Below are 27,741 nucleotides of genomic sequence, written 5' to 3'. Positions count from 1 at the left end.
ATGATAATAAATAGTGTATATCTAAATAGTGTACATATATCTTTTACTTGCGGCCCGCCGCTCATTTTGAATTCTTGAATTTGGCCCTCCATCCAAAAAGTTTGCTCACCCCTGCTATAGAAGGTTTCATCTGGCAGAAAAAGAGTTTTTTCTTTGTTATAGTAAGATTTGTGATTTATAATACCTACATGCGCACATAAAGCTGCTTCGCTATACGAAAAATTTGCACAGGTAATAAAAATATTTTAATGAAACCTTCGTGCAGCCCTGTGTCAAATTAGCACGATTCATAAAGCACATGAACTGAAGCGTTTTGATTATGTATCAGCATCTTATACTACCAGGTAATAAATAGTAAATAAATTATTGTTTGCCCTTAATTATCGAAAGACTGTATAGTTTTGTTGATCCTTGTTTAATGTACATTCTACAAATCACATCCAACAATGGATTTAAATTAATATTGGGACTATTTTTTTTATCCATTCCTAAGCATGATAAGGGATTATAAGCGCATTCATTGTTTATAATAAATATTAGGCTATTTTAAAAGAACATTACTCTATTTTTATTAGACTCGTGTCATTTTTTAAATAAATTATTTAACTATGTGTAAACCCTAATACTAACTACTATTATTCACAATAAGGTGACTGACGGATGGACGTCTCGCTGACCGCAGTCCACAGTAATTATTATCCTCTTTACATTCACATACACTTAGATAAACAGACGCTATGACACAAACCGGCGCCTATTTCCTCTAGAAGCATTGCCGTGCCCTGCATTTTTACAACACTGCATTTATTATCTACCATTATAGGTACTAATAATTATTATCTATCAATTATGATAGGTTGCATCTTCGTTAGGAAAGAATGCATTTTTATTTAAAACTGACTCATTATTATCAAACCTTGTATGCACCGTGGTATTGTCGCAAATACGGTGTCATATTTTTCTGAATGTTGATGTGCCAAATGTGTTCTACGCGTACTGAAGTATTATCAAATGATCATACATCATACACTTTTCTACATTGCTACATTTAAATAAAGTGCATCATCAATAAAGAGAGGCCCTTTTGAATTCATGCATAAAGCGGGAGTTTGATTCAAATCAAACATTCAGACCTGATTTTATATCCGATTTTTTTTAAATCCTTCATGAATTTTCCTACCTGCCCTTCTTCTTATAGTAAATAATATTATGTTATTTGGCTGTTTGACACTGCTTTAAACATTGTTTTGCTATTTTGAAAAAAAAAATGGAGGTTCATACGTCATTAATTGGGGATGATTTTTCCATAAGTATTACATAATAATATATAAATATGAACGGTTCTGGAGAAAACTTTCTGCTATGACGATGGAATCTAAATATTATATGAACGTAAAGCTAAAAAAAAGATTACTAAAACTAATAAATAATTTAACTAAGTCATTTCATACTGCAGATTTATTGGTAGCAAAGGACACACGTATGCTATGATGTTTATTTTTCAGGCTTACACTGAGCTAAAATGTCCTGGATTAATGTTATAAGCCTTATATAAAATAAATCGTCGATATTTAGATAATCAATCACAAATAATATTCTGGAAGTAAGTAACTAAAAGGAAATGTCAAAAATTTCGCCAACGCAGTGAATGAGTATTTTTCTATATCTATACCAATGTCTTACTAATTCATACAAAAATCATTCTGGAATCGATATCAAATGTTGTAGAAAAAAACATATGATTCCTTCTAAGTTTTGACCATAGGTATTCCGAATCGATACCAACAAAGTTACGTATTGATAAATATTTTACAATACTTTCATCTATAATATTTCCATTTACAAAATCTCATCTAAATTATTGTCATCGCATTTACTGCAGATTCGACCTCGAGTGTGATAATGATTACTCTTAATGATAATGATTATCAATACCTAAACGGTAATATTACCAATAATTATTACCTGTAATAAATAGATAATTAAACGTAAATGTAAGTACTTGAAAATTGTGCAAATCAATTTGCATTTCCATGCCGTGCTAAAAATTACCATGACGCCTCTTTGCGAACAGAAATTATTCCTTTAATTGTAAGTTTAGGCAAATTATACATGTTTGCAATAATAATTAACAACTATATTAGAAACACGTGCTGAATGTAAAAAAGTAAGAAAAAAATCTTTTTTTTTTTTGTAATAGATAATTTCTTAGGGTCATATATTATACGTCTGTGAACATATAAATCAATACGATATATTTTACTTGAAATAGGGAAAAGAGAAGATGATAGTTAGATATACTTATGCCACAAAGACGCGTTCCTATTCCAAGTAATCCATAATTAGGGACGTCATATTTAAAGAAAAAGTATAGATCGGTACCTACCTAAATATGTTTACCCAAATATTTAAATATTACTATGAATATACCGATATGTAGATAATATTGTTATTATTCCGCGTTAAGCAGAAAATATTTGGGCCCTATGCATGGCCCCCATATCCTGAAGCGGGTGCCCAGGCCACGGTGTTTGGCGCCGCCCCCTCCCCCAACCTATCACCAAGGTTAAAAGCAGCGTAATGTTCTATAGTAGTTTTTACCAAATGGTATTCCGCGGAACTTCAGGGTTCTGTGTATTTTATCTTCCCTTATAGGGGCAATGGCAATACGCTTAGCCATAGGTACTAATACGTTACATGGAATTGGCGTAAAATTCCAAAATAATTTCTACACAGAATAGTTCACAACACTATAAAAACGACAACTCGACCCGACTCATCCATTGAATCTCTAAAAAATAACTAATAATAAAAAATATTGACACAATAACAAGTATCGTAGTTGTCAACTTTTCTCTATGTGTACACGGCTTTGTGGTTCTGCAATAAGCCGTTTTTTCAAACGTTTTGCAATATTGCATAGCAATTTAATTCACTAATAATGTTTCCTTACCCAATACACGTTTATATCATCGATGGTTTTCTATAATTGTTAAAAAATCAACATACGCTTAACTTATAATGTAAAGTTTATGTTACCGTGACTCTAATGTCTAGATTATTTGCAGATTTATAGTCAATTCAAAAGCAGAACTTCAATTATTTTATTTTTATTCCTTTAAAAATAATGTTTTTCTTACAAAAAATACCGCAAGATTCATTCATACCGCGAGAAAAAATCTGCTATAACTGAATGTAAAATGTTAACACTTCAATGCGGACCGCGGCTTAAAGAAACCTTCCCCATTCAATATGTTGAAAACTTATCAAGTCTGTGGAAGTTGAAAAATGGTTAATTCACTTAACGTAACTCTATCGACAACTTCCCTAGAACTTACTTAAGGAATTTCGTTTTTACACCCCTAGCTTAAATACAGTTATTTCCTCGAAAAGTTTATCAAAATTATTGTCACTTTTCTATTTTAAGTACCTATTGTCATGTTATTTCAGGGTATACTTACATAAGTACTAAAGTAAGTCTGAATATTTTTTTTTCAATTAATTATAAAAAAAGTTTCTTTTACGTTCTAATGATATTTATAAAAATGCGTCTTTATTGTTAGTATTTAAATTTTAAATGCCTGTTTTAAAGTTGCTTATTTACAGTAAATGGTATTAATTAGGTAATGATGTTTTATAATACTTACTAAAGAATGAAATTTAAATGTTCAATTATTAAGCTTCGACCTTTGAACCTATATTGCGTGTATAAGTAGTATAGATAGATATATATTATATACTTAATATTATTTTAATTTGTACCAATTAAAAAGAATTTGTCGGAACGTTTTCTTAGGAAACTTTCGCAAAGAATTTAGTTCTTTCTCTGACTCAAATTCAAGATTTTTATTTTGATATTCTTTCTCTTTCAATGGCACTATACTAAGTCATTTTTAGTACCTGTGTTTCTGGCATGTGCTGTGCATTGCCTACCTAGTTATTAATCATGAAAGGGAATCGAAAGGGCGTCGAATCTTTGTATAATAGTATTATGCAGTAGGTACAACATTCATCATTATACCTGAGTTTCGCACCCTACCCTCTCATGGGTCCATATATTAGATGCAGAATATCAGTTCAGCTACTTTTACAGTAAGTGTCCACGACTCGATTCCATACACTATCTAACAGTTTTATAATGATGAATCTTTTTTCTATTGTGGACACTAGAATTTACGATTCATCGGTACGAAGTACGGCTTGCTTGCACTGTTTTATTTCTTCGAATTCCTCGTTTTCTTGCGTAATAGTAGAACCCAGAAACTGTCAATATTCTAGAACTCTGCCAACATGACTTATCCCTTTACAGGTTCAGGCCAGTCAGCTTTTTCCTCCAAATGTTTATTCTGCATTGCTACCCTGACTAATTTTGGATGAATCTTAAAATCCAAGTACACGGTGTTACCAACTATCATTTACAAAAATATGCCAGATAGAGTAAGAAAAGCTAGTTGACAGAAAAAATGTAGATTTCCACAAAATTAAAAATAAACCTCTCAACTACAATTTCAAAAAGTAACACACAGTTATGGACATTGTTATCATGAGACCAAAAATTACTACAGTGATACGAAATTCGGCCGTCACTTAAAAAAATATGTATCGCATGTTACATTATTTATTTTATTGTTGGCCCAGCATTTAAGCAAATGTGGTTTAATATTTTAACTTTTTTGTAATAATTTTAAAGTTGCTTTCGGTGACATAAAACTGTTAATTTAACGCCGTCTGCCAAATTCGGTTTTTGAAAACTAGATTCCTATTCAAAAATTCTAGATCTGGTGAGAAAACTGCTAAGTTGACAACTTCGGTTAACTACACGGCAATAATTATTGTTATTTGTAAGAACTAATAGGTACTCCTCCAATTAATATATCTATCCTTATATAGGTACTGTGATACATACAATGTTAATTCCGTATTATTCAAACTGTAAAACTCATTATATTGATACTTTAAGTTGTTTAGTATTGTTTTCTTGCTATTGTAAAGTATTCGATTTACGCTATCGTCAACGCGTTGCGATAAGCAAGGAAGCATTCACAACGCTACCGCTAACTTGTTCACAGATAAAAAAATGCTACTCACTTTCCGTTACATTGATATAAAATAATATAGGCTTCAAAATGCTTACTGGCGACAATAGTAATGTCTGCGGGCTCGTTTTCTCTGACAAATCACCAGTGGCGATAAAAAATATATACACAAGAAGTAATGACGGCTACCAGAGCGACAGCTGATACGATAGACATACTAACTTATAAAGTGCTTATGAACTCAGCATTATTATCTCTTTTTATTTCTTATCCAGCTTGTAGACACGATAGTGTTATAATGTTGTTACTTATTTTATCGTGGTGTTTTATTAAGAAACTGGTGATGGAACTTTTTAGTATTAATTCGTAGAAAATGTGATAACTGATAATAGTGATAAAAGACACTTACTTATTGTATTCAAACTATTGCTGTACATACCTACTATGATCTGTATGGGTTTGCGATGCCAATATTTTATTTTTGTTATGGAACGGCAGGATCAACTTCATATAAACACCTTTTATATTTAAACTGGCTTTATTAGAATGTAATTAATAGATATATATATATATATATATATATATATATATATACATATAATAGATTATGTTTTAGTTTAGACAATAACTTGTTAACAGTCTGATTTGATAGAGTGATTGAATGCAGTCGATGCGTCTTTCTGGTAATCGAACTGATTTGAAACGGTATTTTAATTATATATAAAACAAACTTTATTAACATCACGCATGATATTCTCAGACTTTTCGTTTGATAAGACAAGTAGATACCTATAAAACAATCATGGCCCCCACATCTTGAAGCGGGCCCCCAGGCCAGGGTCTTGGACGGGCCCCGTGCTTATCGCTATGGTTAAAGGCAGTCTGACGCTCTCCAGTATTGTTTTTCAAATGGTGTTCGAGGTCAAATAAAATTCAGTCTAATTCAGCGATTTTTTAACACAATATTACTAAACACGTCCCAACAACCATATGTTTTAAAATGGCGGTAAGTCAGAAGTAAACTAGCGCCGCAGGCGTTTTTTTTTGCTCTTAGAGCAAAATTAAGATGTGTATTTATCTCATTTATCTGGTCGACCCGTCACGCCGGACCCCCCCTGAGCCCGGGCCCTTAGGCTAGAGCCCTGTCAGCCCCCCCTTGTGGGGGCCATGTAAACAATATCCCTTAAAAAGATGGTTTGAAGCAATGGTGCGAGAAAGCAAATCTTTATCAAATGCATCTTCAGCCATTCATTATGCATGCTTATTAATACTTAATAAGAATTAAAAGATAAGCTCAAAGCTGCAAAGCTATATCAATTTGTAACACACAATTTAACTAACGTTTGATTTGGCATGGTGTTTTTGTTTAAATTATATTCTTCAAAATAACAGCCACAATATTATATCGGGGGCGTGGTGCCGAATAGCAAACTCCGACGGTAGTCTATTTAATAAATATATAATCTATTTAATAAATATTTCTCTATAAAATTGTCCTGTTTTTTAATATTTATTTCTGTTTGCGTACAATAGAATAATATTAATAAGTATTGTAACATTTCTCACACTTAGTTGTTTTAGTAATAAATAATTTTCCATTGCTTAAAAAAATGATGAGATTTTCCTTCTAACGCAATAACAAGGACCTACCGTTTATTCATATAAAATCTACTGAATGTTGTTCTCTGTTGTTGAATTCTGTGGAATTGGAACCATATACCTATTATATTATTATTATACTATAATAAAAATGGTTTACTCGCATTACGGCATGATTTATTAAGCGACTAGACTACATAGATAGATATATAGAGGCACCGATAGAGCCACAATTCGTGTTGCAAATGGAATTGTACAAAGTAAATTTCCTAAATGATAATATCTCAATTGACAAATCTTACCTGTTCATTGAATTTAAAATGTTAATAACAATATAATGTATTAAACTTATATTAATTAATTAATATGTCATATCACTCATATCGGTAGAAGTTGTAACTTATGCTAATGATGAGTTATGTCAGTTATGTTATATTGTGTATGCTATTAATTTATTCACGTGGTGATTCATACATTAAATAATATTTAATTTCAATTTATTTTCAGCGTTAATTTTGGCGATCAATAAACAATGTAGCCTCGTTGTTTATGGTTTGCTGTCAATTAATGTCTACTCTCAATGACTTACCATAAATAACAAATCCATTTTCGGCTACTTTGGCTACAAAATAGTAGTAATTAATTACCGATTATCACATGCAGATCATTTACCACCCAACTAGTTGCAGCCATAGCTAGATAATTCAGCCAAAAAAAATGTCTACAACCAGCTTATTGCCAGGTTTTACTGTCGAAAGACATTTTATTGAGTGTAACATATTTTTATATGCCACTATGATTATGGCACGTTGATTTATCGTATTACATTGTAAATTAGATTCACTGTAAAACAGTAATTATTTATTATATATAACACGCATTAGACCGCGCGCACACGACAACCACTCATGGGTGGACGGTCTGGAGATGAGGATATGAAGCTGGGTTATATGGGAGTCCCGGATGCACGTCACTCTGGCAAGAATTAATTAATGTATCTATATGAGGAAGTGCGATGCACTAACTAAGGACTTCACATTCCCGGTGGCAACCTGTTGATATAGATAGTTACTTCCCGCACCTCGCACTGCTAAGTGCTCAGCCGTAGCGGGTTTGGCGGGCGCGGCGTCTTGCGAAACTCAAACGTATAACCGTGTGTGAAATGTTCGTAGACAGTGTCTTTTTTGGGGCATAATACACACGATTATACGTTTGAGTTTCGCAAGACGCCGCCGCGCCGCGCCCGCCAAACCACTACGGCCGAGCACTTACAGTAGATACTCGCCGTTTACTTTACCGCGCTAAATTGCTTCCACAGCCAATCTGCGTAGATAGGCATTAATATTTTATAATAATTTAAAATGTAACCTCTGTATAAATTTATATAACATTCATTTCCTTTACATTAGTTTTAGAGTTATCTATATAATCTATAGGTTGTTTAACGAAACGAATTCAATCCAGGTAATTAATTTCATAAAAGATCGTACAATATTTTGTGAGGAAAGCAGAAAATCGTAATGCATTGTATTTGAGTAGTACCTACACGTATGTGTCTACGCTGTTGGTTTTGTTCGTGCAGCATGTTATTTTAAAACTGGCAAAAAAGAGTCGCAGCCTCCCTGTGCTTTCCACGAATTTTAAAAATAGTATAAGGCCGTTATAAAAATAAACAGCGGGCGTTAACGACGCTCGCCGGGAGAGAGCGCCTCTAACGGCTCCGTTACGTTTAACGGCCGCTCGCTGTCTTTATTATAATATTATTAACTCTTTCGTTACCTGGCGTGTTTTATTGTTGGTTTGATTTTTTCTTGGAATGAAGGCAGTGGATTTTCATTTTAAATTCTCATCGTAATAGTTATAATATTCATATGGATTTTTGACTTTCAATCAACGAAGTTAATTTAAAAGTATCCCATCAAATATAAGGGAGCGATTAACACTCATTTTAGTTTTTTTTAAATCACCATTGTTTCTAATCACCTGCTCCTTAACCTTCTATAGGTCTAAAGGTTTAAAGAGGTTATAGCCATGGGCCATGATCATTACATATACTTATTACCGATAGTAATAGTAATTTTTACAGATTTTAATAAGTAAAAAGCACCATCATTCTTGAGCATTATATTGCATGTTCTTTTACTTTAAACTATATCAGGCTCTGGAATTTTTAAATTATAAGATTTCGATTATTATAAGTACGCGATTTTTCGATCACAATACAAGAAGAGGATTATATTTTAAGTATATATTAATTGAATACATGTTAATACATATTTCCCTGTTCCCTTATAATACGCGGTGTTTTATAAGTAAATTAGACCATGGGTGAACATATACTCTTCTTCTTATTGTGCCATCCCCTAGCGGAGGTCGGCCACCATCAAGGCGATCTTATCTTTGTCGTCTGCTACCCGGAACAGTTCGGTGGAGCTGCACTCGTACCAATCACGGAGGTTCTTAAGCCACGAAATACGGCGCCGTCCTCTGCTACGCTTCCCATTGATCTTTCCTTGAATGACAAGTTGGGGAATGCTGTATTTTTGTCCTCTCATAATGTGGCCGAGGTATTCTAGTTTCCTGGTTTTGATACTACGTAGAACTTCTCGGTCCTTCCCCATTCGATTGAGAACTTCAACATTTGTCACCCGGTCAGTCCAAGGAATTTTGAGGATGCGTCTATACAGCCACATCTCGAAAGCTTCAAGTCTCCGTGACATCTCAGGGTTAATAAATAGTGTTTAATATTATTTAATAAAGGTCAAAGCGATCGACCATTGATCCATTTTACATTGAAATTAATTAATTTGAATCTAATTATATACTTATGTATTTTAATTTATTATCGAAAGTTATTGGTGATAATGAACTTCCAATATTTTAATAATATGATTTGATTTAGGCGTGTAGCTGTATTTCCGTTTTGAAGGTGTTAAGTAATAGGGGAAAAGTCCAAAGCTTTCGTAGGCTTGCGCCTCGTTGCATTAAGTAGTGACCGCCAGTGAATTTCCACACAGCCTCCGCGGAATAAGCTAGCTCAACGGTGAACAGTCTGCAAAATTTCAGAGGAAGTGTTAGCATATGAACGTATTTTGTTTTATGTTAATAATCGAATTATTCTAGTTTATATGTAAATAATTAAATTCTTTTAGCTTTAGGAAAAATCGTATATTAAATACAAATCTTAATAATTATTAACCCTAATTAAAACATTTCAAATCCGATCACAATTGTTTATTTACTATTTTTCTCAAATCAAATAATAAATTGCATAAAGGAAGTCCACCACTCACAAAACGGTATATCTATAATCTCCTGCCGACACACTTCTACTAATATAATAATGCAAAATGTCATAACATAATACAATGCAATGCAGCGTATTAAATAATGATGATTCGTTTACCAAATCCAAACTATCATCAGTTTCTTATCGATATTTTCGTGATGAGAAGAATATTTATTGGAATTGTTTCTTTTTCACAGGTATAATATTGTTTTAGACATGTTTTCATTTTTTTATTATTATATTAATATAATCAATTTTCATTTCTTCGATATTTAGACACAAGTAAAACCATGTAACTGTTGTGTATGAAAATATACAAGCATTTTTTTACCAACATTAGAGTATATCCTATAGATAGACATGATGTATCAAATGTCGTTATCATATTCATAGTAACCGTATTGAATTCGATTTTTCAGCCTTATCCCTCTCCAACATTTGATAAACATAAAGCAATATCAAAAAATGTTCATGTATAATAGTAATAGAAATAGAGGATCATTAGATAACGAGACTTCATTTATAGAATGCTGAAAACAGGTCATGTTGAATTTACATCTTATAGTATGAGTGGTCGAGTCACAAAACCCGCTCTGGAGATTTTTTCTACTTAACATTTCATTCAGACTTACTTACTACCTACGTTAATATATATAATAACATTTTTTCATTGTATTTACTCATATAAAACGATAATTATAAATGCCCCCAATTCGCAGGGAAATGCCATGTAAGTAATTTATAAAAAGAGTTTTTTTTTAATTTCATTGCAGATTTTGCGACTCATTAACTTTGATGTCAAAATACTCAACCTTGTCATGGATTCACGTCTTGTGTTCGTTCAATTCTCAGAAGGTACCTCAAAATATTCTCATTGGTTTCAAGATTTTTAAAAATATTGTTGCATAATAATTATTCCCCACGGTGGCCGCGCAGCTTAAGCGTTGGACTAACACGCCGTGGGTCCCAGGTTCGAATCCTGGGTCTGGCAAGTACACATATTGTTTTTTTTAATTTGCGTGTGAGTCAGGGTATGGACCTAATAGGTTGAGCAAGTGGCTGACATCCATTTCTCGTAAAAAACAAAATCTGTTAATACAAACCTCTACTCTGTGGAGTCCCATATGATCATATTAGGATCGGACATGGTGGGGAAAAAAATATTATTAAAATGTTGTCATATATCGATTTGACATGGGGGATCAGGAAGGATGGGATGAGGATGGAGGATGTAGGATAGGGATTAGGTTTGGGGATAAGCATGAGACTCGGGGAAATAGGATGAAGCAGGGTCGTGGGTGGTTTGACTTATTACCTCTAAGACCTCAGTTACCTGTCCGGTTACTATACTCATTCGTGTAGGTTCCTAGATTAATAAAAAGGCATAATAAATGGGATAAATATAAATATCTCGGTTTGAGCGCCACTCTATGATGATGCATAGAGACAATAGTGAAGGATAATTAAATGAAAAGCAAGTAGAGAAATTTCAACAATTGTATATTAATAAATAAGATAACTTGCGGGCTACAGTGTATAAAAATGTATAATTACTTAAGTGAATCACGAGCACCTAAAGCGATACAATATTTAATTAAATAAGAACAAAAACCCAAAAGCTAATTCGGTCGGTGGACCGTAACATAAAATGACAATAAATACCGATTACACAAAAGGCTCTCCAGCCTTTTCGCTGCCCTCGATTCCTTCCAGGACGGAATCGAGGAGTGCGTCTTCAAACGTGTAGGGACCGTGGAGTTCCTCCGATCTCCTGGCGTGGGGGGGACGTCCTTCAGATGATCATCGTCCTCGTCTCCAAAACGTCAGGAAATCGAAAGCCCTGTGCCCAGGGTCCGAGGCTCGGAACTGGCCAAGACGTCTGCTTCCTTCGAAAGGTCAAGACTGAGAGCCTGACTCTCGCTTCGCCTACGTGTCAAAAGCCCGCTAGCTCCGATAGCGCCGGAAATAGTGTCACGAACTCCGTACAAACTATCCCGTGCGCAGGCGCGATCCGGTCGTACTTTTGCGTAGTGTTGCCCTCGTAAAGACTTCCTTGACTTAGTGTGTTATGTTATAAAATAACATGACATTACCTCCAACCTCGGTAAGAGAAGGACAAGCCATAGCGAGGACTTCGACTGTCAACTTCTCGGGGGGGTCTTCAGATAGCATCAATCCTCCCAGGGGTTGGGCATCATGGACGGCATGCTTAGAGATAGCGCGGCTACAGGCGAAGCGAAGGAGACATATAGATGATATTTCCACTCTGTTATTTGGTGACAGAGGGAGAGGCTTATGAAGAATCCAAAAAAACGAAGAAGATTATTTGCTGAAGAGTGAAGAGCTGGGAGAGGTCTCGTAGATTTACCCTACCTAACCGGTCCACCAATAATTTATAAATTTTAAAAAAGATCTAATAAATATAAAAACACCTAAGCTCGTGTATATAGAAATATATAAAATATTATAATTTATCACAGATAATTCACATCAAAACAAATAGTGGGGATTCAACCCAGCAGTGTAAAACTGCAATATTTAGAATATATAAAAATTGATTTAGATAAAGCTTCCAAAAAGATAGGAAGAGTTGTATAATAATTATTAATTTGAAAAGATTTGATATCAGTATAAAAAATTGAAATAATAGCCAAAAAATTTACATAAATGCACCTCAGATAATAATAATATATGAAATGGTATAATAAATTAATATATTGTATATAAAGGAATTAATATTTTAGTTCAAGAAATTTAATTCAATTCATTAAATTGATAAAATTGCAGAGATAGTATAATATAATAAAGTAATTAATAGAATTATATTCAAGAAATTAAAATTGCTTCTATAATTTGAGTAATAATATAAGCATTGAGTAATTAAGTTGAAAATAATAATAGATCAATGAATGATTTAATAGATTGATTTCGAATAATATTAAGTTATTGAAAAAAAGATGAACCTTTAATAGTTGGCAAAAGTTATAAAGTGCACAAAGCAAAAAATATAAATTCTCAATCGTATATGCCGTGGTTTTTGGCAAGTATACATAATACAAAATAATAAATACAATAAATTCACCAACTTGGTTCGAACAAATAACATAATAATTAATAAACAATGAGTGCCAGTTTGGTTTTGCGTGAGGGCGAGTCTATCGGAAAGTAATAAATACTGTGCGTCAAGCACCGTCCGAACATTTAAAAAGAACATTACTAAAATATACTACTCTCAGATGTCTAATCTGAATAAAAATAACAGTGTGGCTAACAACCAACAGCTGTGATGTGGATTCTCTGTTAAGCCTGTAGGAAACAAATGACGTGTGATGGTATTCCAAGCCATGATCCGGATCCCAAGCAGCGCTCCCACAAATAAAATAACGCGAACAAGGAGGAAACTAAGCTAGAAAAGAATTCCTAGTACAAAATATATAATTAAAATTAATCATCGATTTTAGTATACTACGTTAAAGTCTACAATGGTGTAACAAGATATCGTCCGTTCCAGAATATACGGCTCCGCTTCAAACTACTCTACTATATTACATTATGTACAATATATCACACTTAAAACTACTTAGAAATACACCGCCGCAGATTCTGGACTAACTCAATCCCGCCAAACCCGAGACCTCCGGTGACGTACGTTTCTTCCGGTGGCGTGTTCCAGCCCCAGGTACGCGAGATCTGAGTCCGGAACCCATCAGAAACGGACCTCCCAGATACAGAAAGAAAATACCACGGAGCACCACATGAAAGCCAGGCAACGACGAGGAAACCATGAACACATCGGAAACTAAACGTAATTAAAAGAACAACATGGTTCGCAACTGGTCCGACATTCAAGTTGGGGCTGCAAAAAATAAAAAATGAAAGGCTAAAGAGATCGTATTATAACGTCCACTTTCTTCCCTCAAGGAATTTTGATAAGTAGGTTGATTTCCTTCATACAGTCCAGGCCGCTGCACAACATCATCAGTGTTGACAGACGATCGCTTCTATTATTCGCATCACGCCTGCCAACTCACCACCATAAACATCAGAGTGCGGTGGAATCCACACAATCAGCGGCAGATTCCAACGCCAAAAGAGAGGGGACTAACGGAACCGTCTTCAGCACCGATAGTTCAACCCAAATACCAAGAGGGTTGACTGCTAGAGAAAAAAAAAATCAGACGCGTCCGAGGAACATCTTCAGCACCCCGGATCACTAAAACACACCGGACAGTAGTGAGACACCTTCAGTTCCCACGACTTCCAAGGAGCTAGCAGCCAACAAATAATAATAAAATCTCCCCGCAGCCTGTACCGACAAAGATACATTGACAGAACAAGTATAACCAATCACTACAATCAATAAAAAAAAATATATAATAAAAATAGCAAACAAAACCGTCACGCAAAATCAAGTACAAAGGCAACTGGTATAAATAAAGATCACACGATCACCAGCGCGATGTACTTAATTAGACAATTGTAGGTAATTTTAAATATAGATATTTTATCACTAGGTAGCTAAACTGACAGGCCCTTCGAAACGCTAAGACAGCGGTTGCGTCTTCCGGGAACACCACAATTCTCATCCTGGCACTATGGTAGTATTTTAGAACTATGCTTGTTTACCAAAAGTAGGTCCAGATGCTGAATGTGTGGTATGAATTGAGTAGGCCTCCTTCCCGAAAGGTCTGCAACCACCACCTTTGCGATGGACGTTCACCGGAACAAGGGTGTATTGCCATGTGCAGGAAAGAAGTCAGTAACTGAAATAGTTTACCATAGGTGAGTAAAAATTCACAAAGAAATTGAAATAAAGAAATATAGAATTTTATAATAGAAAATATTACTCAATGACATAATATATGTATAAAATTTGCGATAATTAATTCGATAAAAAGAAAATCAATCCAAAAAAGAAGCTTGTAAAAGAGCAAAAATAATAATTATAATTTAGAAATATCTGAGGTGTGTAATAGACAAAAGACCAAAGAGTACAAAATTCCTTCACGAAAAAATTGAATATTAATAAATAGGCATTATTAAAATGCGGCCCTGACAAAATTCAAAATAATTGGTTGAGTGTGACTAGCACGGAAACACACCTTTCCACAATAATAAAAGAAAAAATATTTGACAGAGTGTGTGTCGTAATGAATGAAGGTTTGATAACTCCTAAAAGTTTCAAACAAAGTTGATAATGAATAAAATATCAGCATTTTTTTTTAAAAAAAATTTGCCCAGTGCACGCTGAACAAGCAAAAAAAATAATCAATTATTAAATTCAAGTTAAATTGAAAGAAAAAATAATTTAGTTAGTTCCAATGTAAATGTAATTAAATATCAATTCGAGATTGTATTTGAAAGAAAAATATTTTAATACTCAAAGAAAAATTTTTTTTTTTTTAAATATCAATGAAAGAGAATATTCAAAATTAAAATGTACTCTAAATGCATATATGGAAGTTTTAAATAATAATTATTTATTTATATAAAAAAATTGCAAAATCAAAAAGAATGTAATTAATAATTTAAGTGAAAGTAAATTGAATGTTTATGAATAATAAATAGCGGAGGGCTAGGATTTTAAAAGAGAAAAAAAGAATTTAAAAATATTAATTAATGTTAGCTTATATGCTTTTTTAAAAAATTAGGAGAGGACGGAAAGTTGCATATAGTTGAGTGAAAGCATCTAGAATGAAATCAAAAAGCTTTAAAAAAAATATGTCTTTAAATTAGAAAGGATTGTGACAGGAGAGAAAAAATTAAATTGATTCAAAAAAAATATGTAGACGGAAGTTTTATATAGGAATTAAGAAGGAAAATTTTATTAAAAATATTCACCTGTAAAAATAATTATTTATGTATAATAAATAATCATTCTTACGAAAGAACAGAATCTTGAAATTAAATATTTCAAATAAATTCTATGAAGGTGTCATCTAGCGACCGCAAATGTAAGCGCGCTTGACGTTTAACGTAAACAGAAATCAATTTGAAATATGAATATTGAATAGGAATTAAAAATGACTAAATTTATTTCAATGAACGAAAGATTACTTCAATTTTATCAATAATGAACGCGAGATGAATAATTTCAATTGTCTACATTATAAAAAGAACAGATTTGAAAAACTAATATCGAACTGTCAAACTAGTAAAAAAAACAATGTAAAAACATATTATCCGAAATAAATGTAATCTACCGTCGCAAATAATTAATTGTAATAGCAAAATAAAATGAATAGAAAGTTAATAATTAAGAAGAAATGAATTCAGAATAATTTAGTGTCAAATTTTAACAAGAATGTAAATATATCACTCAAATAATCGATGACGGCTCGACTGTCGACTAAATAGTGGAATAACCCGATAATGATTTTATTCGAGATATAGAAATTATTAATTATTCACAATATAGAAATGGAACGAAAAGACCTTTTGTAAAATCCATTCCATAATAAGGTTCATCCTGCTGTCCAATTGATTTGGTGTTACATCCACTTAGTATGTTTCAATCCAATGGTTCTATCAAATTTGAGGTTAATAACTCTTGTCATCCAGTAGGTATATAAATGTTCATGTCGATCTCGTCCAAGTTTGACATCCTTCCTTCTCCTTTGAACTTTATTAAATCACTTTTAGCACCATACTAAACATAAAACAAACTTTTTGCTGAAACAATCAATGGTTAACACAAATTCCGATGCCCAAATATTGACATTTCCATACCAATAATGTGGGTATCACATAAATTATAGAAGAAATATGTATTGATGATAAATGTGCAAATTGTATTTCAAAATTAGGTGTAAACCATATATAACACTCTTAATATTAATTTGCGAAGGAATAATTGTAACTTACAACACAAAATTAAATAAATTCCACAAGGACAATGATAAAATTGACGTATTGATCTCTATCATTTAGATCGCCATCTGCGCATACCGCATAGACTAGTCCGACGTCTCTTGCAAGTAGCGCGTAAGTCAATAAAAGACTATATAAATATATGAAAAATATAACACACATAGTTACGACCACCGAACCAGAAAAATTTAAGAAAAATATAACGCAAATAATACGTTTTAATTTGTCATTAATTAATTTATAAGTTTAATAAGTACTATTGATAAAAAAAATATCAAAATGCGTCTAAAATCACGCCGTGCGGATTCGCTTGCAACTCCACGACGGTAAACCAAAAAATTCCAAAAGTGAGCCGGCAAAAATCAGTGTAATTAGAACTAATGACTCTGAAAACAAAATACCGTTACGGTAACAATTATTGTATGAAATCGTGATTAGCAAAATTTAAAGTTTTATTAACGGAACAAATAAAATTTAGAATATTAGGACAAAATAACGAACGAGTACATAATCCGAAACAAATAACTGTAGTCTTTAGGAGGTAAGTCATCGTGTTTTGGAAAAGAAATATTCAACAAGAAACACGATGCTTGTTGGGCGCCAATGTCATATAAAAAGGATTTTATGTCATCTGAAGCGATGAATCACCAACGGTAATGTTTACCGGCTAGCTCAGTCGGTAGAGCATGAGACTCTTAATCTCAGGGTCGTGGGTTCGTGCCCCACGTTGGGCGCCAATGTCATATATCGATTTGACATGGGGGATCAGGAAGGATGGGATGAGGATGGAGGATGTAGGATAGGGATTAGGTTTGGGGATAAGCATGAGACTCGGGGAAATAGGATGAAGCAGGGTCGTGGGTGGTTTGACTTATTACCTCTAAGACCTCAGTTACCTGTCCGGTTACTATACTCATTCGTGTAGGTTCCTAGATTAATAAAAAGGCATAATAAATGGGATAAATATAAATATCTCGGTTTGAGCGCCACTCTATGATGATGCATAGAGACAATAGTGAAGGATAATTAAATGAAAAGCAAGTAGAGAAATTTCAACAATTGTATATTAATAAATAAGATAACTTGCGGGCTACAGTGTATAAAAATGTATAATTACTTAAGTGAATCACGAGCACCTAAAGCGATACAATATTTAATTAAATAAGAACAAAAACCCAAAAGCTAATTCGGTCGGTGGACCGTAACATAAAATGACAATAAATACCGATTACACAAAAGGCTCTCCAGCCTTTTCGCTGCCCTCGATTCCTTCCAGGACGGAATCGAGGAGTGCGTCTTCAAACGTGTAGGGACCGTGGAGTTCCTCCGATCTCCTGGCGTGGGGGGGACGTCCTTCAGATGATCATCGTCCTCGTCTCCAAAACGTCAGGAAATCGAAAGCCCTGTGCCCAGGGTCCGAGGCTCGGAACTGGCCAAGACGTCTGCTTCCTTCGAAAGGTCAAGACTGAGAGCCTGACTCTCGCTTCGCCTACGTGTCAAAAGCCCGCTAGCTCCGATAGCGCCGGAAATAGTGTCACGAACTCCGTACAAACTATCCCGTGCGCAGGCGCGATCCGGTCGTACTTTTGCGTAGTGTTGCCCTCGTAAAGACTTCCTTGACTTAGTGTGTTATGTTATAAAATAACATGACAATGTTCATATATATAAAATATTCAATATCACAGAGGACATAAAAATACTTTACTATTCTCAGTAAAAAATCAGTCAGTTAAAAATTCAGAAAACTTATAGCTAAAATAATAATGTGCATATCCCATTAAATCAATCGCTTGCGCATCTTCAGTGTAACGTAACCGAACCATGCCATCTGTTAGTTCGGCGAGTTGATTCAATGTTCTCGAACAGATTCTGTGAAGTTTCAGTATTCGAATCTGGCTTGGTTGACTACCTACGTCTTTCTTCTGTTTACACGCGCCATTCACATCTCCTTTGCTTCATCCTATTATCTCAACAAACACTGATTTGTAAATTACAACGAAAACATCTCAAATGTCTATTTATCGCCGCCTTGTTTCCGATTGGATGACTTTTAATTCGACAATCCTGTTCGTTTTGCTTATTTATTCTTTTGAATTCTACGCGTTTCGTCCAATGGCGTACATTGAGACGCTTACGCAATAAAAATAAGCACATTTTGCTCAGTTTTTTCACTGATTGTCACATGAATGCGTTTGTAATTAAATTATCCGATTAAGTTTGCCAGTATCTTCGAATATCTCTTACTAAAATACGATATAATCATGGCCCCCACATTCTGAAGCGGGCCTTTTCCCCTAGTTATCGCTAAGGTTAAAGGAAATGCAACGCACTACATTAACGTTTTTCAAATTGTGTTTCAGGTCAAATTAATACATCTATTTTAATCATGGAGTTGTCCAGTACCGACACACAATAATCAAAAATTACATCTCACAACCATTTTATTACGTGTGTTTATCTCACTTATCTGGTCAACCCGCCACGCCGGGTTGCTCCAAAGCTCAGCCCCCCAGGCTAGAGTCCTGTCAGGACCCCCTTGTGGGGGCCATGGATATAATATAATACATTCTAAAACAATTAAAAATGTATGTAGTCTTAAAACAAACACTATCAATACTCTCTGGTTCTAGTAATTAATGACATGAGGTTATGGACAATGTCAACAGTAAAAGAAAATCATACCTAGATACTTACCACTCTGGTACTAATAACTTTTATACAGATCAAACATGTAGGAATTCTTAATTAATAAACGTAACCAATAATTTGTAATATATGACTTTTCATTTTATTAATACATACTGTCATACTTCAGTGTTTGTTATATGGTTAGAAAATTTCATAGTAGATATTAATTTACTATGTTAGCTGTTAGCTTTTACTATTTTATGTTAGCTGTTACTATATTAAACTATGTTAGCCGTATTTTTTTGCCGGAAAGGCATTAATTAAAATAAAATATAATAAAAATCCTTGTCCCCGTCATATTATGATGACAAGAGTTTTGTACGTACGAACTTGCAGAAAAATCGCTCCGTTGATCTTTATTAAATTATGTGGAATACGCATTATATTATATTATTGTGTTGCATTTTAATTAGTACCATTTTAAATTCTATTAAATCGTCATAATTCTCATTGAATTATAAAACTATATATTATTTCTTAATAAGGTATTAATCAATCGGTTAGTATTGCGGTATTTTGAATTTGTTTCTATTAAACATCACATAAAAAACATAGTTTTCGATCTTATCAGTTATCAGTGTATACGAGTTGTACACATAATCAGAACTAAACTAATATCCCGCACCTTTTAATATCCTGTAGGTCTATTCTATACACAAGGCGGCTCAACTGTAGTTTATCATACTTATGTATTGAGGTATCAATTGACTTATGTATTGAGGTTACAATAAGTTAGCCGTCTAATCTGTCAAAACTGTCTTATCTCGCTCTAAAAGTTAACACAACCAAGAGATGGGCCATTACAACATAGCACCATTTGACAGTTCAGACGGTTAACTTTTTGTAACAAATAACCAACTCAATACATAAATATGATAGGTTACCATCGATAGCCGCCTTGTGAATAGAATAGACCCACTGAAGTCGAACTAAATTTATAAATTCCCCATTGTTAGTCATTACAACGGAACTAACAATTAATATAACATGTATTATTTAATAGATATTGACTATACGCTGTACGTACGCCTAAATTTGTTTTAAATTGCATTTTAATGCGTAAGTGTTCTTAATAAATTTATAACCGAGGCATGTGCCTATATTTCATACACTTTTTGTACCTGTAAAACATTATATTATCATTAGATACTCCACACACGAATACAAATTCTTTCGCTGGGTGTTTTAAACTAGTCTTATGATGACTTATGATATGACGATGGCGTTACTTTATATTACGATGGCAATAATGTCGCACTGAGTATGATACGATATGATAGTCTCACGTAATGTTTGACGAGTTTCGGCGAATCTAGTCTACTTTGCCTGCCTTACTCTCGCATTTGCTTAAATATAAAACACGCGCGCACAATACCATCATCTCAGGTCTCATGAGTAGCCATAACTACGTGAAAATATCACACTCTTAACATTTCGTAAAATGAAAATGAAAGCATTTTAAAAATGAAGTGTGCCATTAAATATAATGACAATACACTCGTCTACGATGTCTTCATATCATTACTATTCACGACGTATTAACCACAGCAAAAATCTCTTCTTTTGCTAATTAATGCGATTGTTAGATATGTACATCATCTCCTCATACAAGAATTAAAAAGCTCCCTTTATGTTTATGGGTCGTTTACTACCTTTTGGTAGGGACGTCATATCGAAAGAAAATATCACGTAAAATTGAAAATAACACAACGTATATAAAGCAAAAAAAAAACTCGGTGCTTTGCCTTGACGGCTAAAATTATTAAACATGGAATATGCTTTGCCTACTGATTCTCTGAATGTTGGTTGTCCAAATTCGAAAGAAAATTTATTTGTCAAAGTAACAGAATCGAAAGGATTCATACAATTTTACTTTTCTGAAAATTAAAATTTATGAATTCATATATAATGTTGGTGCCTAACTATGAATAAAAAAATAACCGAACGAATCGTTAGAAGTAATGGACATGGGGTTTATGATAGCTGAAATAAGTTATGTAATTTTTTGAATCAATTTTGTCGAAGGAATTGAGGTTGCGGGGCGCGGATCATACGTCATTGCCGAAGTGTCCGGGTGGTCAAGACAAAACATGTTCCATGTTAAAATATAGAAACCTCGTATCGCTTTAAAATGATAAAATATCGAAGTACCTATTGGTCATGAAGTACCACACATCCCTACGTGTGAATATCGCTACACTTCTAGCTGTTCGCCGAGCGAAATTTCGGTTCATTTACGTGGGGGTCATTGACTAGTCTTATTCCTCGTGTAGAGTTTTCATTTATTACAGATTGTCACCCCAGCAGTTGGTAAACACCATTTTCGTCAGCCTGTATGATCCTGTTGAAGTCGCAATTTTAGTAGGCATGCCTTGTATGAAAAAAGATGTTCTCTGCTTTTCATTTTACCTCACATGCCGCCTCAGAGATCTCCTATTTTACAATATTCGCAACACTAACGTGATATTGAAAAGAAGTCCATCGGCATCGGGTGATGGATTTGTGTTCATTAGCACTTCCATCATTACTATTTCATGAGAAACGGCCATTTTGAAACTGGTTTGTGGCAAGCAGTACGCAGGCTACGCATGCACTGCGATGCATTCATCTAGCGAACGAAAAGATGGCCGAATGTAGATATGGGTTTATTGTAGTCGCGTTCACTGTTATGGCGGAATATTACTGGTGAAGTGCAGCGCTCGAAATGGAAAATTTTACGAACCGGAGCGCTCGATAATTTTACGAAAATATCTACTACATTAATTATTGTAAATGTGATTTACAAAAATAAGTGTTATTTTTTTATTATATGAAATATCTAGCTCAAACGGTCAAATTAATGTTTCCACGAGACGGAGCGATAATTTTATGGATTTTATGAACCGGAACGGCGCTCCGGTGCGTTCCGGTTCATTTCGAGCCCTGGTGAAGTGTATGCCAATTCCATTTGTATAACTATTGAAGTTAAATTCGTGCGTATGAGTATATAATTCTATGTGACTACGATAATAGATCCTCGAAGGTTATTGGTTAAATCCCATGGAATAGGTATATTTAAAAAAAATCAAACGAGCAGATTTTTTTTTTTTTTGTTTTGTGCTCTTTTCATTCTCAGTAATATATACTGGTACATTTATAAAATATTTTCGCCTCTACATAATATAATTATAGTGTATTAATAGGTACTATCGACCGTAGGTAGGTACTTGATGGATTATGAATTTAAATTCTAATGGATTTCCATTATAATGGAAATCCATTAGAATATAAATTACTTCGTGTGTTTTGACTTTTTTTTTTTAATAATAATTGAAATATTATTTACTAATTTAGGTATGGTATCACTAAAAGTTGTAGGAAAATATAAAAGTGTTAAGGTTACCATTGAATAATGGTAACATTTATAATTAGTTATAATAATAAACAGAACGAAAAAAGTGCAAGTAAAACAGTGTTAAGCGAATAGTTGTGATTCATTATAAACGATAATCCAAAACGTGTCCGTGTAAAAGTGACGTTTCATTGATCAACGTAGTAAATCTCGCGGGGTCTACGGCCGAGGCTCTGCGGGGCAGACGCCCTCCATGGCCGTTGGACGCCGGCGTGCGGTGCGGGGCTGGGGGCCCCGAGGGTGCTGCGCCCCGGATCGGTAGTGGCCTCATGGGACAAGCCGTCGGAATGTGCCGCTTTCACGGTTCGTGCCTCCATGACAAGAAAAGTACGTATCGACCGTAGAACCACACTTTTATCACACACTTTGTAGCGACACTTTTTTTAATATTCGTTCATAATCATTTCATGTTGTAGTTGTGAGAATGTATAGGTTTTATATATTTACAATCTTTTATTGGCCCCGCATTATGTTCACACTGGTAGTCTTCATTTATTACATATGGCAATTATATTTTATATATATATATTTTATATAATATTTTATATAATATTGGTACTTGTTAAATAGTCCGCCGTATTTTCACCACTCTAAAAATATACGTAACGGACTTACCCAGACCTCATACATAGATACACGTCAGCTATCACTTTGAAATACTAAAACAGTGAAAGCTCGCTTTAATCCTAAAAATATAGCAAAACCTATCACAACCTACTACCTATAATACATTTATTTGCTTGTAGGTTACGATCATTTATGTTAAATTTTAGTTTATTGTTATGTTGAAATAATTATATGATGCGAAACCGTACAACCAAATTAAATTATTAAATAATACTAATTAAACTGCCCGTCACAGCGCAAGCGCGCACAATACTCGTCTATCATTAGAATCAATCATTTCGAGTCGTTTCCCGTTGCGCCGGGCTATTTAACAATCCTTATGACGATTATAATACATATTATAAAGACGTAAATTTATATGCGATTTATTTCTGATGAAAAATTAAGGTGGTATGTAGTAGGCACTATGAATAACATTTAACAATAGTTTAGTACCTATAAATAATTCCAGAATGAATCAAGCATGAGTATGAAACTTCATTTCGAAATGTGTTCGAGAAAAAAATCTTCAGGTAATACTATATTATGTATTCCACTTACGTCAGAGTAAATGGACCTTTAGGCATAAAGCCCATTGACGCAGCGAGTGCGGCGCTCGCGCAAAATTTCTACAAGTGGCGCGTAAATCATCAAAAATACAACGTAATCAAATACGCCAGCGCCCACTGGACTTAACGATGCCTTGCGCGCCGCCTGCCGCATGAGTCACCATTTTTCGCTTCTCGGCGATACGATTTAATGAAAATACAAAGAAGTCCATTCATTGAACACGGCTACCAAAATTACGCTGCTTGAGGCGTCGTCGATCGACGGGCCAAAAGCAATTATTTAATAACAGAGAACCCATTGTTTTATTTTATTCCGTGTCATTATATTTCGCTGGTAGAATAATGTCGTCGTAAATATTTATTACAAGCCCCGAAATAATATAATATTTTTATTGCTTTGTTACGAGAGACGCTGTAAAAATAATTGTTTTGTGCTGCTTGGGCCGCTTATTACTTAGGTGAAGGGTAATGCGCGGCGAGAGACGTGTGATTATGGTTATGAATACGCCGACTTCGCCCGCTCGACGCGTTCTGTGGGCACCATCGCTTACATTCATAAAATGTAGAATGTTTAACTCACTCAGAAAACTGATCACTGTATTTTTACATTAAGTACTTTATATGGCTGTTTTCAAAGATTTCACGCTTTATTAAAATATGTGTAACATAAATATTTTTTTATGTCCATAACGTGTCTAAATAAATTGCAATTCTCTACGAATGTATCGTCACATTACATTTCCACGTCACTGGATCGAATTCCAACGTACTGGCGTGTGTTTTGCTTCGCTAATTTCGCATTGTTTTTGAAGAATATCTTTTTCTCTTGCGTTAATCGCTCCCCATCTTTATGTACGCTTTCGTACCCCTACCCAGTCAATAGTAACAAGGAAGACATTGCATGATGTCACGATAAGTCTTCCGGTATATAAGCGTCTTTGCGTATGTTTGATTAAGAGCGTACATAAGTGAAACGGCAAATAATTTTCAAGAGTATGTGGAACATAATTTCGGCCGCGTTGCCATTCGGAGAGCGAAAGTCGACCTGTGAGCATGTCAATTTGTTTTGTGATGGCGTCGGAGGAATATATTCTTAAATCGTGTAAAGATAACTAAAAAACGTTACCCATTTACTTTAAAAAGAAAACATGTCAATGAATATATTATTATTATTGTTACTAATAGAATAAAAAACAGAACATAAAATGGACGTATGTTGGATTTATATGACAAATTATATTTCGTTTGGCATGCGTCATTTACACCCGCGACCCGCAATTCGCGCATCGCCTAGACGCGATCTTTTTAGACCGTGCCTCAACTGAGGTACAACCTTAATGCAATCGTAGAAAGATGGAAATTTAGCGCGTTTGGATTTACCTATAATGTACTTATAAGAATATAATATACATAATTCGATAGTTACTCGTAATTATTCAAATTAAAGTCGAACTCAGTTACTTTTTTATTAGTTTAACCCCTGTGTACCTACGATATTTCTTGCAATACTGTTCAAGACAATATGTAGATACTTAAGTACAGAATAACAATTCCAAAGACATAGTTGCATATCAATTAAATTATTTATAAACCTGCAGCTATAACGGAAGTTCATTGATACGGTTATATTACAAAATCATTCATTTTATTACAACGTTTTTATTAGCTCGTCTTCTTGTTTGTGGTTGTTTGTCCAGTACAAATCTTGCAATCGATTTTTAACTAACTTTCCGACTAGCTAGACATTTGAAACTTTTTGAATATATCAAAACACGATGCCAATTCATTCTTTTAATACTTTTAGCCATATTTAAGCAGAATTGAATTCATTTTCAGTTAATTCTGTTTTGTATGGAAAGTTATTTCAGAAAAATCCGTAAAAAGTAAAAGACTATTATTGGTTGCTAAGTGGGTCCTAGAAACTAAATTATTAATATATACGTGCGTTACTATGGAAATTAAAATGAAATGTCAACATGACATTTCTGTATTCTATATCTGTTTGTTTTTTATTTACTTCATATCAAGTACAAGTTTGAGCATATTGAGCATAATAATTCAACAGAAAATTTAAAAACGTTGTATATAAAAAGTTATTATTATCTTGTAATTATTTTCATACAGTGTCTAAGGCATTTGGTGTACCTACATTCGAATTTAAATCTCTTCTCTCCATCTAAGGTGAATTTAACTAGAAGCATTTAATTATTTCATTAGGTAATTATTATATCCAACAGACGTTTGCATGCAATGTTTTCCATTGCATGCCACAGAGCGTGAGACTCTCCAAATATTCGTATGAAATCAACAATATTAAATTTAGAGATCATTCTAATGGTGTATGTCTACAATAAAATATTAAATACACTAGTCATGTTTTCCAGCGATGTTAAATGCCAAGTATTAGATACAACAACTTAAGATTACAAATAATAATACGATTATTTGGTTAACGTCATTTAATAATGTTTACGCTCTCGCTGTTTGCATGCCCTAAAAATATTGTAGCTAGGTACTTAATCAATTTTCGCAGGTATATTTTCTTATGTAATTATGTACATAAATCAATCGAATATTTTTGTTTTACTTCAATGGTATGTGCATCAATAACGGCGTGTGGAGACTTTTGTTTCTAGGGATGCTGCCGAATAAAAATCCTAATATATTATTACTATTTGCTACATATTATCTACTTAGGGGTTTTTCACTAATTCAATCGTGGCAGATGAAGTAGTATGGTGTGTGCATGGAACTCAGAAATAATGGTAACTGGAATACCTAACGAGTGTGGAGTTACACGCAACGTATCCGAGTATGGAAGAATATGAGATAAACTTAAACACGTGTCAAGAATACGCTTGTGCTTCATTCTGAAAACTGCTCTCGGTTTTATGCACCGACCCTCATTCCATATTAGTGTATATTAAGGTTGCAACACATTATTGCACGTCTATATTGTGTGGTTAATTTTCGTAGGACACTCACATATTCAAAACCTTGCTTCAAAGTTTTATTTTAGTGTTTAAAATTTTTAGTGTATTATATTATAGCCTATCTGAATTATATTAATGTGTTATGTGAATTGATTAGAATAAATAGATCATATTAACGATATTATTTATTTATTAATAGAAAATGTTAAAAGATAATTGTGAGAAATCCTATTATCCAACTTATTGACGACATTCTTATACACATATCACAGATAATATTAAGTATATGCTACAATAGTTCAGTTTTAATACATAGATTTTTATACATTCAAAACCCTGCGTCAAAATATAGTGTAGGTATAGCTAACCAGAATTATATTTTTTAATCTGTTCTGTGGGTGTGTGGTTATGGTAGCTATGTGATATTCAAGAAATATGTACGTATTGTTGTTTTTATTTAATAAAACGCAATTTTTTTTTTATAGTACTTATTCCACTTTTAATTAATATATTAGGACCGGTTTCGTCCGCCTCAGTGGGACATTTTCAACTGAATACATTTTTTTTAAACAATATTTATCAAACAAAATTCAAAGCGATAGAAATAATATAACAATAGGTACATAAATAATTATCCGTCCAATAATACCTTCCCAATAACAGATTAATTTAAAACTAATGAGTAATGAGGTTGGACATTAATATTTCATACTACGTCAGGGGCACTAAACAAATTATTTAAAATATTAACAAACCACAA

At 33.6% G+C, this 27,741-nt stretch overlaps 1 protein-coding gene and 1 non-coding gene across 4 annotated transcripts in view; both read left to right on the top strand.

The window, feature by feature from the left end:
• Positions 1-27,741, top strand: part of Pde11 (Phosphodiesterase 11) — a 455,350-nt gene that overhangs the window by 239,245 nt on the left and 188,364 nt on the right. The window lies entirely within an intron of this gene.
• On the top strand, positions 17,456-17,532 carry TRNAK-CUU (transfer RNA lysine (anticodon CUU)). Its single transcript has one exon. It is a non-coding gene; the product is annotated as a tRNA-Lys (tRNA).

This window comes from Rhyacophila brunnea, unplaced genomic scaffold, assembly GCF_057557595.1.
Source record: "Rhyacophila brunnea isolate RB1 unplaced genomic scaffold, BYU_Rbru_1.0 scaffold_3, whole genome shotgun sequence".
Lineage (NCBI taxonomy): Eukaryota > Metazoa > Arthropoda > Insecta > Trichoptera > Rhyacophilidae > Rhyacophila > Rhyacophila brunnea.
The sequence above is the reverse complement of the archived record's forward strand: the minus strand, read 5'-3'. Positions and strand labels throughout refer to the sequence as shown.